The following is a 10,888-nucleotide window of genomic DNA, read 5'->3' as shown; positions in this document are numbered from 1 at the left end:
GCTGAAGGGGAAAAGATCAACTAGAGGCTGTCACGCTAGAGCTAGAGGCCCTCCGAGGTTGGGGGTAGGAGACTGAAATCATCTCAGTGCCATGACTGACAGGGATATGCACCTGCAACTTTCCCTCTTCCATGGCAACTCTGGGACACTAATGTTTAAAATCATAAGTACCTGTGAGTTTTTAAAGTGACAAGTAAATTATGAAAACTTGGGGCAGTTAGTCATTATCTTGTTGTTGTTGGCCAGAGATTATCCTTTTGTTGAGAGGACAGCGCAGTAGCAGGAGTGGCTTCAGCCTTTCCCCTTCTAGCTACCTGTGGAAATATGTGATACCTCATATTTTTGTTTTTCTATCCACCCAGGAAAGTGACCAGTATCACAGTCTTAAGACACTCTGTACACGGACCAAGGCGTTGCTTGCTTAAGTCCTGGCAAGGACAACAGCAGCGTGTGTATTTGTGTGTGCGTGTGTGCATCTCATACCGTCAGTGCAATAAAAAGGGCCTGTTGATCAGAAAATGGAACGCAAATAGAAAGGTGAAGGCAGATTATTCTGATGGACAATCCAGCCAAAACAACTTTGCCATCAGAACTGGTGTTCACTAGAAAATATTATGCAACAGAAGCAGAATTTCTACATTCAAATATTCTGTATCCCCTGTTCTCATTCTGTAAAAGTACTTGATGTGCTCTGAAATGGGGAAAGTTTGAGATTACCCACAATGGCTGATAAAAATGATGGAACTGGCTGAGATAGCCAAACTCACTCCATTAATTCATTGCTAAGTAGAAATCTGTTCTAGACTTTTTACACATTATAGGGGGAAGTAATCTGTCGATACATAGTTGTGAAGATTAAGAGGGGGAAAAGGATTTCATCTTTTTAATATAATAGAGAAACTTATATATATATATATTCATCATAGATAATATCAGAAGACTGTTTATATATCTTTTCTTTCTTCTCCTTTTCTTTTTCTTTCTTTGTCTTTTTATTATCTTTTAATTCTTATTAGCTTTGTTCTGTTCACATAACTCTTTCTTGTGGTCTAAGGCAGCGGTCCACAAACTTTTTTGGGTCGCGGACCGTTGGGTGGGAGAGCGATCCGGGCACCGCGCATGCGCAGAAGCCCCCGCACAAACGTGCATGCGCTGCAGTTTCGCTCCTGGTGGGGCCGCAAACGCGCTTGCGGAGGCAGGTGCGTTTGTGGCCGCACATGTGCATTTGTGACCCCACCAGGCACAAATGCGCATGCGCTGACCTGCTGCACATGCACGTTTGCACCGCCGGCATGCCGGTGGCCGCACTTCCCTCACCCCCCATTCCTGCAGAAAGAAGCTTGCCAGGCCGCTTTGGCAGCCGATTTGTTCGTGGCCTGGCAAGATTCTCTGCAGAAGAAAAAAAATGACACAGGGAAGTTGGTCCCAAAAGAGCTTGTGCATCAAATAAAAAAAATACATGAAATTATATAACTTTTCATTGGAGGTGGGTAAAGGTGATGCCCTTACGGGTCAAGCCAATAACCTGAGGTCTCCACCCTTTGACCACCCCCCGGACCACCCATTGCCAATTTGCAAAGTCACCGGAAAGGCCCAAAAAGGCAATTTTCCGTTCCTCCCAGCCCTCCGCTCAGTGGTTTAGTATCAACAATTCCAGTTACTTCCACTGGCCTTGGAAATAGTGCAGCTTAACACATCAACATAGGCCATACTGGCAATATTTCAAGAGATAGTCAAGTACATCCATCTCACAAACAAGGCCATTTTGATTAGGAACTAGTTCCAAAAGCCAAGTTACAGAGAAGAAAAAAAATTACAGGATATTACAGAACTTTGCACTGTCACAAACAATGTTTTAACGACTGAATTGGGCACCTTAGGAAGTTGCAGCATTTCATAGCACAACAAAAGTGAGAAGTTCAACCCCTGCTCCATCAGTAGCATATAACGTATGAATGAGCTGAGGGAGACTTGTGAAACTGGTTCATATCCAGTTTTCTTACTCTATTCCATGATGTTAAAGTGAAGGTATATCATTTCCAATTAACTGAAAGACTGAAATATGTTTAGTGCAGTTGAAGTTAACTTTATTGGTGTGTTTATATATATATTATATGTGTGTGTGTGTGTGTGTGTGTGTGTGTGATTGTTAAGCCACATAGTTTTCTTTTTTGAGTATTGCCTCATCCCATCTGATTTCCCTTTGTTTTGTCCTGACCAGAATTTGACACACCTGTAGGATTGATGGAAATGTGCAATTCATTGCTGTCTTACAGTAAGAGCAGGGAACCCAGGTGCAACCTGTGCAGCAGTCTATGAGCGACAGTTTGATTTGGAGGTTGATTTCCCATTTGGTTCACAGCCAATTGTTTTCCTTCCCTATCATCTTTTATGAAATAAAATAGACCTTGCTTTATTGCACTATACAGATGAGTCAAAAGTAACTTTTATATAGTTAGGATTTCCTAACAATATAATTGGGGTATTTTTCACCTTCTTTAAAGCTGTTGATAGTTATATATGACAAAATTCTGGTTCTCACAATTAAAAATACTATGTTTACAAATGTAATAGGATTAATGGTGTTAAACTGCCCATACAGAGAAATAATTCTAATGGTAACCTTATACATCAAATTGACAAACATCATACCACCATCTAGTTAATCTCAGGAAACTGGTTTGATTTATCATGTTAGTTCCCAGCAGATCAACAAATTGTGTAACAGGAGATTAATGAATAACAGGCTTAAACAAGGAAACCAATCCTACCCTGAATTCAGATAGATTATATAATTTCATTCTCAGGATTTTTTTAAAGTTCCCTTTAGAATAAATAGACATTTGTAAACCAGTTCCATTGAAGTATCTGAATTTAAACATTTATCCAAATGTACATGTGAAATAACTGCAACTTCCTGGTTGGTTCTGCAGTCATAATTGCTAACATTAATTAAAATCTCAGCTCCACACATTAATGTGCATCCTAATTAAAGCAGAAAATTTTACTATGGCATTGAGGTTATCTGGTCTGACCAGCCAACCAGGGGGGGATGGGAGGGTAGGATTGACAGATCGAGTTTTGGAAACTCCTGGACTTCAAAAAGGTACAATGTCATGGATTCCACTCTCCAAAACATCCATGTTCTCCAGGGGAACTGATCTCTATAGTCTGGAGATGAGCTAAAATTCCAGGGTAGTCCAAGTTCCACCTGAAAGCTCACATCCCTATATAGCATAATCAACTTGGCAATAAATAATTGTTAATTACCATTAAGACATAACTAATGTTTTTGAAACATAAATCTGGATATTTGTCCCTAATTCTTCAATCTTCCTACTTTGCTTACTAGCCTGATAATGCCTCATTGATAACACAATGATAATACTCTGATCAAAGTGTGACTTTGTCAGGGTTCTTTCCCCTCTCCTTTTCACGGCCTTTTTCTAGATGGTGATAGTTATAAATTAGAAATTCTTGTTACCACAATAATTTTTTTAATCCATTTTAGCTTTACAACAAAGGCTAAGACCTAGATGATAGTTATTTCTGTCCAAAGGTCATAGTTTACAAACATCCATTTAAAAAAAAAGCTTTACCACTGTAATTTGACATCTAGTGGCCATATCAGTCAGCCAGTGCATCTTGTAAAAGCTTGTCTTCATATGCTAGATATGACCAGTATGGTAAGGTAGGTGACCTCTGCCTGGAGAGCTGTGACTGAAAGGAAGCCAAGGTAGCTGGCAACTCTTGCCATTGCTTTGAGTCAGGGGAAGGGATCTGCAACAATCCCTTTACACATTCCCTACAACTGGTCAGTTTCTTTCAGTAGGTCACAAGGAAAAGCCTGGGCATAGTATGTGTGTGATTGCAGGCACGTTATGGCAACCTCAGCAAGCAGCTTTCAATGCATGTGAAAAGAAGAGGTATTTTACCGTTGCCTGTCTGTGAAAAGTTTTCCTTAGAGGTTTACCTTTCAAGTACCAGTCTCGCTTAGCTTCTAAGAAATGATGAGATCGGGCTATAGCATGCTGCCTTCCATACCACTCCCCACCCCCCGGGGCACTATACACTACTTTTAAAAGGTTTTTTTAAGTATGAAATCTGGACATATCCTGTCTTAATTATGGCTTGTCTTCCCTGATTTGTTCCAGACTGTATTTTTCAAGACTTTCCCATCTCTGCTGCAGTGGCATCAAACATATAGCCCATAAGGTGCACCCAGCTCACCAAGGGCACTCGTACCCCATTGAGAGCACAGTCGGGATCAGGAAGCCCGGGAGAGCACCAACCTGCTGCCACCTGCCATAAAAACAGCAGACAAAAAATGGCGTCTCAGCTTGTCACTCTGCACCGCTGGGCAACACTGTGGGTTACCAGATGAAACCATGATGAGTGTCATACCATGGACGAGAATGCTGGAAGGGAAGGGAGCATGTGAAGGGCGGGCACTACTCAAACAAGAGCTATTGCATGCTCAATCAATGACTATTCCAGAAATACGAAAACACTGCAGGAGCTCTAAGAAGCCTATTTGGATGAACAGAGAACTTCAAGAGGAACTAAGAAAGAAAAGGAAAATGTTCAGGAAATGGAGGGAAGGACAGAGCTCTAAAGAAGTGTACCTACAGGTTACTAGGCACTGTAGATCAATCATCAGAAAGGCCAAAGCTGAGAGTGAGCTAAGATTGGCCAGGGAAGCCCATTGTAACAAGAAAAGATTTTTCAGTTATGTGAGGAGCAAACGTAAAGTCAAGGAGGCAATAGGCCCATTGTTGGGTGCAGATGGACAAACTCTAACAAAAGATGCAGAGAAAGCAGAAAGGCTTAGTGCCTATTTTACATCAGTTTTTTCCCACAGGTCAAAGTGTTTAGGCACATCTAGAGATGGCTGTAGCCAAAGGATAGTGTCTGGGTGGCAGGTTAACATGGATAGAGAGGTGGTCGAGAGGCATTTAGCTGCACTGGATGAGTTCAAATCCCCTGGTCCAGATGAAATGCACCCGAGAGTACTCAAAGAACTTTCCAGAGAACTTGCACAGCCCTTGTCCATCATCTTCGGAACCTCTTTAAGGACTGGAGATGTCCCGGAGGACTGGAAAAGAGCAAACGTTATTCCGATCTTCAAAAAAGGGAGGAAGGATGACCCAGGAAACTACAGACCAGTGAGTCTGACCTCTGTTGTGGGGAAGATAATGGAGCAGATATTAAAGGGAGCGATCTGCAAACATCTGGAGGACAATTTGGTGATCCAAGGAAGTCAGCATGGATTTGTCTCCAACAGATCCTGCCAGACCAACCTAGTTTCCTTTTTTGACCAAGTAACAGGTTTGCTGGATCGGGGAAATTCGGTTGATGTCATTTACTTGGATTTTAGTAAAGCTTTTGACAAGGTTCCCCATGATGTTCTGATGGATAAATTGAAGGACTGCAATCTGGATTTTCAGATCGTTAGGTGGATAGGGAATTGGTTAGAGAACCGCACTCAAAGAGTTGTTGTCAATGGTGTTTCATCAGACTGGAGAGAGGTGAGTAGCGGGGTACCTCAGGGCTCGGTGCTCGGCCCGGTACTTTTTAACATATTTATTAATGATCTAGATGAGGGGGTGGAGGGACTACTCATCAAGTTTGCAGATGACACCAAATTGGGAGGACTGGCAAATACTCCGGAAGATAGAGACAGAGTTCAACGAGATCTGAACACAATGGAAAAATGGGCAAATGAGAACAAGATGCAATTTAATAAAGATAAGTGTAAAGTTCTGCATCTGGGTCAGAAAAATGAAAAGCATGCCGACTGGATGGGGGATACGCTTCTAGGTAGCACTGTGTGTGAACGAGACCTTGGGGTACTTGTGGATTGTAAACTAAACATGAGCAGGCAGTGTGATGCAGCAGTAAAAAAGGCAAATGCCATTTTGGGCTGTATCAACAGAGGCATCACATCAAAATCACAAGATGTCATAGTCCCATTGTATACGGCACTGGTCAGACCACACCTGGAGTACTGTGGAGTACCCCATAGCCAAGAAGCTATCATCTAGGTCACCCTGTCACTCTGCTTGGACCACCACTCGGTTAACTCAGCTTGGATTACGGTAGTGAGGATGCAGTGGTGGAGGTGGGAGTCCAGCGTGCTTCCTCAAAATCTTCTGAGGCAAGATGGAGGAAGAGAGGAAACAAAGCAAGAGGCAAATCACAGCTGTTCTTGGCTGCTGAGACTGGGTGTATGGGGTGCATCTGATGAAAAGGAAGGAAGATGACTTGTCTCCTAACTTGCAAGGAAGATGATCTAACTAATTTTCGCAGAAATGTACCTTTTATGGTATCCCTTGGGGGAAAAAGATAGTCTTGCATATGATTAAAATACATTTATTGAGGCTTTTGTGGATCCCCTGTTAACCAATTGCTTTCACTCCTAGGAATCAATTGCTTTTGTATTTTGAGTAAAAAATATAATTAACTGGTTATGTCTGTGTCATTTATAATGTTTATACTTCCAGTACCTGATATTACATTTTATAGCACACATGGCCTGGCAAAGTAACATGTATATTAGATCTGGCCCTTGTAACAAATGACACCTCCGGCCTATAGGGTCACCATGTCAGCTGCACTTTGATGGCACTTTGACTACCACCAACATCTCGTGAAATGAGATCTGACTCACAAAAGCTTACATTTTTGTTTGTCTTTAAGGTGTTACTGAACTTCTGTTTGATTATCCCAGACAGAGTTACACCCTTCTAGGTCCCCTGAAGTTAATGGGTTCAGAAGGGTGTGACTCTACTTAGGATGGTGCTGCATATCAGTCTCAGTGTGATAAATTTATTATTATAAATGGTGTCATTCATGATACAATCTTAAGTAGAATTACCCCCTTCTGAGCCCATCGATTCAGTGGACTAAAAGGGTGTAACTCTTTTACAATTACACTGTCAATACACCGATAAATAATACCCACTGTCACAGAGCCGTTGATCTACTGTTTTTAACATTGCTATTAGTAAATTTTATATCTAAAACAAAGTTATCCTTAAATGAAATCTTCTATTCCAAAACTGCAGCCTATGTTTGGGACATCTTTATGTTTATAAATGGCTGTTTTCAATGTGGAATGATTTGTTTAAAATATGAACAACTTGTTTATAAGATTTGTTTATAAAGGTATGTAAATGTTCTGAAATGTTTTCTGTAAACCGCCCAGAGCTGTAAGGAAAGGCGGCATAAAAATCTAAATAAATAAATAAACAATAAATAAATAAGAATAATTTAAAATAAAACTATAGTCTCAGCTTACTGACACATAAAAAACCATAAGATTGCTACAGCAAACAACTTGCTCCTAATTTAGATGCAAACTACATCTCAAGAGGCAGTAAATAAAGGAAGTAGTCCAAGGGAGAAATCTAAATAATTCCGTCAGGTGGATCAATAACTGGTTGGCAGATTGTACCCAAAGGGTACTTGTTAATGGTTCAGCAGCCTTTTGAAGAAGAGTGACAAGTGGAGTTCTCCAGGAATCTGTCCTGGGGTCTGTGTTATTCAACATATTTATAAATAACTTGTCCGTGAATACCATTGCTCCTATTAAAACAGACTATCAAGATATAGGGAGGAAGCTCAAGCAAATGGGGGCACACGTGGTATTCTCTTCAACGTTGCCTGTCAAGTGAAGAGGAATGCGTCGGGAGAGGAAGATAATGGAGGTGAATCAGTGGCTGCGTAGTTGGTGCCGGCAGGAGAGATTTGGTTTCTGGGACCATGGGATAGGCTTTCTTGAGGAAGGCCTACTGGCACCTGATGGACTGCACTTATTGAAACTGGGGAAGAATGTGCTTGGCAGGAAACTGGGGAGATTCATCAGGAGAGCTTTAAACTAAAGCCACAAGGGGAAGGAGACGATCAACATAGGGAGTGTAAGGAAGGAGAACGATCGGAGGCAGCCCAACCGGCAAGGCCAGCTCATAGGGAACCAAAAGTAAAAGGATTCAGATGTCTTTATACTAACGCCCAAAGCATGGGCAATAAGAAGGAAGAGCTGGAACTTCTCATGCTGATGGAAAGGTATGATCTAGTGGGCATCACAGAAACTTGGTGGAATGATTCTCATGACTGGAATGTAATGGTGGATGGATATGAACTGTTCAGAAAAAACAGAACAGATGGAACAGGTGGAGGAGTGGCACTGTATGTGAGGAAAGGGCTTACCTGTCAGGAAATTATAGTGAATGAGAGTATATCTACAGTGGAAAGCATCTGGATGAAAATAAGTGAGGGGAAAACAAATAGTATGGTGGTTGGTGTCTGCTACCGACTGCCTGACCAACAAGAGGATGTGGATGCTGCACTTTGTGAGCAGCTCGAGAAAATATCCAAGCGGCAGGACCTTGTCATCATGGGTGACTTCAATTTCCCAGATGTGTGCTGGGAAACAAACTCTGCAAAGCGTCCTGAGGCATGCAACTTTCTGACCTGCCTGGCTGACAATTTCATTTATCAAATGGTAGATGAACCCACAAGAGGTTCAGCCATACTGGACTTAATACTGACCAACAGGCAAGAGTTGGTGGATGAGGTGAAGGAGGTGGGGACCCTAGAGGGAAGTGACCATGTCTTCATAGAATTCCATTTGAGATGGGGAGCCAAGGAAGCTTGTAGCCAGACACGGATGTTGGATTTTCGTAGGACAAACTTTAATAAACTCAGAGACATGATGAGTGTCATACCATGGACGAGAATGCTGTAAGGGAAGGGAGCATGTGAAGGGTGGGCACTACTCAAGAGCTATTGCATGCTCAAACAATGACTATCCCAGAAAGATGAAAACACTGCAGGAGCTCTAAGAAGCCTATTTGGATGAACAGAGAACTTCAAGAGGAACTAAGAAAGAAAAGGAAAATGTTCAGGAAATGGAGGGAAGGGCTCTAAAGAAGAGTACCTACAAGTTACTAGGCACTGTAGATCAATCATCAGAAAGGCCAAAGCTGAGAGTGAGCTAAGATTGGCCAGGGAAGCCCACTGTAACAAGAAAAGATTTTTCAGTTATGTGAGGAGCAAACGAAAAGTAAAGGAGGCAATAGGCCCACTGTTGGGTGCAGCTGGACAAACTCTAATGGAGGATGCAGAGAAAGCAGAAAGGCTCAGCACCTATTTTACATCTGTTTTTTATGCAAACATCTGGAGGACAATTTGGTGATCCAAGGATTTGTCTCCAACAGGTCCTGTCAGACCAACCTGGTTTCCTTTTTTGACCAAGTAACAGGTTTGCTGGATCATGGAAATTCGGTGGATGTCGTATACTTGGATTTTAGTAAAGCTTTTGATAAGGTTCCCCATGATGTTCTGATGGATAAATTGAAGGATTGCAATCTGGATTTTCAGATAGTTAGGTGGATAGGAAATTGGTTAGAGAACTGCACTCAAAGAGTTGTTGTCAATGGTGTTTCATCAAACTGGAGGGAGGTGAGTAGCGGGGTACCTCAGGGTTCGGGGCTCGGTCCAGTACTTTTTAACATATTTATTAATGATCTAGAAGAGGGGGTAGAGGGACTACTCATCAAGTTGCAGATAACACCAAATTGGGAGGACTGGCAAATACTCCAGAAGATAGAGACAGAGTTCAACGAGATCTGAACACAATGGAAAAATGGGCAAATGAGAACCAGATGCAAATTAATAAAGATAAATGTAGAGTTCTGCATCTGGGTCGGAAAAATGAAAAGCATACCTACTGGATGGGGGATATCCTTCTAGGTAACACTGTGTGTGAACGAGACCTCGAGGTACTTGTGGATTGTAAACTAAACATGAGCAGGCACTGTGATGCAGCAGTAAAAAAGGCAAATGTCATTTTGGGCTGTATCAACAGGGGCATCACATCAAAATTACAATATGTCATAGTCCCATTGTATAGGGCACTGGTCAGACCGCACCTGGAGTACTGTGTGCAGTTCTGGAGGACTCACTTCAAGAAGGATGTAGATAAAATTGAAAGGGTACAGAGGAGAGCGACGAGGATGATCTGGAGCCAAGGGACCAAGCCCTATAAAGATAGGTTGAGCAACTTGGGAATGTTCAGCCTGGAGAAAAGGAGGTTGAGAGGGGACATGATAGTCCTCTTTAAGCATTTGAAAGGTTGTCATTTGGAGGAGGGCAGGATGCTGTTCCCGTTGGCTGCAGAGGAAAGGACATGCAGTAATGGGTTTAAATTACAAGTACAACGATATAGGCTAGATATCAGGAAAAAAAATTTCAGTCAGAGTAGTTCAGCAGTGGAATAGGCTGCCTAAGGAGGTGGTGAGCTCCCCCTCACTGGCAGTCTTCAAGCAAATGTTGGATACACACTTTTCTTGGGTGCTTTAGGATGCTTTGGGCTGATCCTGCGTTGGCAGGGGGTTGGACTAGATGGCCTGTATGGCCCCTTCCAACTCTATGATTCTATGATTCTAACTTCAAACTCCGTTCCTAAGAACAGGCCTTGAAAGGGCCCCCTTCCCTGGCCCCTGGCCAGGCAGCTTAAGGTGGCTTTGGGCTGCAGTTCGCAGCCAGATCAAGTGGGGCAGGCGGGGGATGGGCAGCTCGTTAGTAGGGCTGGGACAGAGCTCCTTAGCAGGCAGTCAGCAGGCCGGGAGGCCCTCATCAGCAGGCCCAGCCTAGCAGGCCAAGAGGCCCTTGTTAGCAAGTCCTCCACTACGACCCTTTGCCCAGGGCCTCTCCCTGCTGCTGGCTCCAGGCACTAAGGCTTCTGAGAGCAAAGAGGCTAGAGTCCAGGGATGGAGGGCGGGAGCTGCAGGGTCAGGACCAATCAGGACAAAGCTGGTTACACCCTGATTGGCCCTATTCTAATTGGACAGCAGGACATGTCCCACCCCCTAGGCTATTAGAG

This window comes from Paroedura picta, chromosome 1 (genome assembly GCF_049243985.1).
Source record: "Paroedura picta isolate Pp20150507F chromosome 1, Ppicta_v3.0, whole genome shotgun sequence".
NCBI lineage: Eukaryota > Metazoa > Chordata > Lepidosauria > Squamata > Gekkonidae > Paroedura > Paroedura picta.
This window is presented reverse-complemented; position numbering follows the sequence as displayed.